Source organism: Vicia villosa, linkage group LG5 (assembly GCF_029867415.1).
Source record: "Vicia villosa cultivar HV-30 ecotype Madison, WI linkage group LG5, Vvil1.0, whole genome shotgun sequence".
NCBI classification, from domain to species: Eukaryota; Viridiplantae; Streptophyta; class Magnoliopsida; order Fabales; family Fabaceae; genus Vicia; species Vicia villosa.
In genome coordinates this window covers 105,867,104-105,871,273 of record NC_081184.1, presented here as the reverse complement: position 1 = coordinate 105,871,273, position 4,170 = coordinate 105,867,104, and the positions used below count along the sequence as shown (strand labels likewise).

General features: G+C 34.3%; 1 long non-coding RNA gene across 1 annotated transcript; it reads right to left on the bottom strand.

Annotated features, from left to right (window-relative positions):
• Nucleotides 1-461: 461 nt before the first annotated feature.
• On the bottom strand, nucleotides 462-3,059 carry LOC131606979 (uncharacterized). The gene is made up of 5 exons (XR_009285146.1): nucleotides 2,761-3,059; nucleotides 1,756-2,420; nucleotides 1,530-1,651; nucleotides 718-1,138; nucleotides 462-628 (listed from the first exon to the last, which is right to left on the bottom strand). It is a non-coding gene; the product is annotated as an uncharacterized LOC131606979 (long non-coding RNA).
• Between the last annotated feature and the right edge of the window lie 1,111 nt (nucleotides 3,060-4,170).

Here is a 4,170-nt window from a genome sequence, read left to right as displayed (position 1 = left end):
TCAGTTGGCAAATGAGCTTTCTCCAAAATGGGACGGAATCGGCTAGTACCCGGGTTCGATCCCGGCTGGAGTCAAAAACGCCCTGGGGCCACGGTGCCGTCGCCTCCGAGCCCGGGTCCGGATTAGTCACGTGGGGCCCCTTTCCCCCGCGGATACCGGTCGGTTAACACCAAAAAAAAAAAAAATTTAAAATCACCCATAACTTAACACTTTAAACATTTCAAAAAGCCAGTAAATTAACACTTTAGATTGACACTGCACAATCCGCTAGAAATTCATCACCATGCAACATCCATACTAAAATGTTTCAATCTCGTGTTGATGATGCAAGGAGAGACGCCTGCTTTCAAAATATATTAGTTGATAAGTTATTATCATGTCAAGAATTACATATTATATCAAAAAGAAAAATCTAACCAGTCATGATGGCTGGTCTGATTGGAGAGACGCTCTAAGTGGGATTTCTAGATTTAATGCTTCCTGCAAGGCCTGAAACATGTGGACATGACATGGAAGTCCCTGATTCAAGGTTATATATACAACAGAGGTTTTTTCTCTTTAGGGTAGTTTTTCTGTCATTTCTAGTCCATGCAGCAAGAATGTTAACACCTGGTGCTGCAAAATCAGGCTACAAAGAAAAAATGGTTAGCTATGTTTAATAATAAGTATAAAATGATAGTCATTTATAATTCTATTTATATATTTTTAGATTATTACCTTGAGAGTATTCTTAGAAAGCGTTGAAGGCCCTCTACCTGAAAAGCTTGCCATATGACTGAAATTGTTGGTAGAATTGTTGCCACTGGATTGCTTCAAATTAATTATATACAAAAGCATCTTTGCTTTCAATTATAAAATATTCGACTCCAATAATCAGATTCTCAGATTAAATAGATATCTCAACAGTTAAATTGATATCTAATCAAAACATAAAAGCACGGATCACCTGTCCAAGACCGGGAGCACCATATCCGACACCAAGTGCTCCATAGGGATAACCTATCAGACCATAACCAAGCTGTGGTGGATAACTTGGAAGTAATCGTTGATTCTGTACATTTGATACTACAACCTTCTGATTAGCTCGTGGATTTGCTAGAGAACACTCTAACATTCGGCCGGAAAACTTAGAATACCCCTAATCAATATATGCACAAGTTACATAGCTTTTAAAAAGAAGATATTGCACAAATTATAATTTTACTTCTAATTCATATCTTTCATTATTCTTTAGTGCTCTCATAGCATTTGATCGCTCCGCAAAATAAAATCCACATTTCAAGTTATATATTGCATAAGCGGCATCTCTTTCAGCTGGCCTCTCATCCCTTCACATAAAAATTAAAATAACTAACTTTAAGAGGTATTTTTCTTAGAGGGAGTGAGTTATATGAAGCATATTTCATCTAATCAAGTTTAACTCTGTCACTAACAGGAATAAAGCAAGAGAGTCTAATAATGCATTTAAAACTTGCACAAGATGGACCAAAATTAAAATAAACAAATAAAATATTTATATTGAGTTGTACCTTGAAGACCCTGCAACATTGCCTTCAAGTCTGTTGCAATTAACTTCATGAATGTATCTTTCCCGTAGTCTAACATATTTGTTACAAAGGTGACACATCCCTATTTGATTCCCACATACTTCCTGAAAGTTATTAAAGACCAAAATGAAATTAGAATCTCAGTATATACTGCATAGATTAACGTGAACTTCTTAATTCATATGTTTTTATGACCACTGCACTGCACCTGATGCTCTGCTAGATCAATTGCTGGCAACGGAAACTCACAGAACTCACAGGTGACAATCCTTTGAGGGAATTTTTCACCTTTATGGATATCTAAAATATCATGCCCCATTATTTCACTGCACAATGAACATGCAACCAGCACAAAGAACATTTGCTTTTGAAAACTATTGTGAAAGTAATTTTTTAAATCTAACTGCAATATGTCATACTTATTCATCTTGGAACTGGGAAAAAGAATACTTTTAATTCTTTAGAAGCAAGTATCTATAAAATAAATAATAAATCATTTGCAATTGCCACTTTGTAGTTTATGTTATCATATATGATTTGCCACTTTATTAATTTTCTGGTACTGTCATGTAAAAGTACTACTAAAGCATTCAGAAAACAAAATACTCACTTCAAAGGCCGAAAGCAAACCGTCACAGTAACATTTTCTTTAGTCTTCAGAGCCTCCATAGGCACAGTCTCTGGATAAAACTGACACGACTTACTTATCACCGATGACGACGTCGGCGAGCTCGGAGCATCATTGGAGGTTTTCTGAAACTGTTTAGAAGATGACGTCGTCGAAGAAGGCGAATTCGTAGCTTCTGTACCAATCAAACCAAATCGCTTTGATTTCACTCCTTGTTTGGACGCCATTAACACTTCTCCTCAAACCTACAACAATCAACACACAATATTAACAAATTTCACAAAAAAATTAAACACAATTCAACAATAAAAACACGCGTAACAAAAATAGAAGATAACAATAACACATCGAGCTTCCAAAAATGTGAAGAAACAAATTAGGTAAAAAAATTGAATGTGTGAGAAATATAATTAGCATAAGATAAGATAAGAAAGGAGTATATCCTAAAAAGAAAGGATCAGAATCACATTGCAGAGAATTAAAACCCCAATTTGAATAACTATCAGCTAGACATATGATTATGCAATGTAAACCTATCTATAGAAAATAGTCTAACATGTGTTCCATCAATATAAAAGAACTAACCTCTAGTAACCACATTGCTTTAGTGAGTTCACCAATAGTAGCAGTATGGTTTTAACAAATTTGTAAGGATGTATGTTAGGTAGTTATGCATTATAAGCAAGCTTTGTTGAAACTACTATTAAGAAAGTTAGAGATGTATTTGAACACAAATTTGAAATATGAAAATACAGATCTAATAAATAATTGAAAAGATAGTGTGAATCAAGTGTAAAAAAACCATTTTCGCGATGAGGAGCAGCTCGCTTCCTTGGGAGAAAGCCGAGAGAATCGTGTCTCGGATGCTCAAAATTTCCGTAAGACATTTTATCTTCCACTGCAAAAACACCAACAATAAACAAACAATTAACAGATCTGGATTAAAAGAAAAATAACATCAAAAATTTACTTCAACTTCCTTACTTTTAGCTAACAAACCCATTTTTTTTCATTCTTAAAATTTGATATCATTATTTAAAAGAAAGTAAAAACCATGAAAGAGATGCAATAACGAAAAACAAACACGGTCAGATCTGAAGCATTCCGTGAGAATGTCGGTCAACTTCATTTTTTTTCTGAAACAATGGGAACTTTGAGAGCGATGTAGCTGCAAAAAGGTATCGAAACATACCTTGAGAAAGTCTTAGACTTTGTTGTGAGAAGGAAATCTGAAAAAAATATGAAGACATAAACATAAAGCAATAGCCGGGAAAAAGTCATACCTTTGATAAATCCCTGAGTTAGTTGTGAGATGAGAACTTGGAAATGAAAACTGTGACGGAGAGAGAACGAAACTTTGTTGATGGAGGAACAAAACTTATGTTGTGTTTATTCGAGGGGGTCGGTTTAATGGTTGTGTGGGAGTGAAGATGAAGTTTAGTTTTTGTTGTTTCAAGGATGAACGATGGCGAAAGCTTGTTGTTATCGTGGTGGAATTTTAGGGTTTAAGGGAAAATGAGGGAGAAGAGAGTCTACGGGAGAGAGAGGAAAGTTATGAGAAAAAGAAGGTAGTGTAAGGTTGGGTTAGAGAAAAAAATGAATTTTAATATGGACCAATGAAAATGAAACACTTGGAGTATGTATTTTGAAAGTGGTATGCTATTTTGTTAATTACGAATTTGCCCTTTTGTGTGTGTAATAAAATGTTGAGAAAAGGGCATTTTGGGATGTTTGGCCAATTGAATAGTAAAGGCTTGATAGTAGATAGATGAAAATGTTAAACTATTAGTATAAAAAGTATAAATATAAAGAAAATTAAAGAAGATAAAATACACAAAATAGTTTAATTGATTGATTATAAGTTGTGATGCGTGTAAAGAAAACTATTCTATTCGATATAGAATTGTGACATAAAGAGAATATTGTTTCACTCGACTATTACACAAGTAATTCGTGAGTGCTATATCTACTTCGAGATATGTGATGCTTGATGAT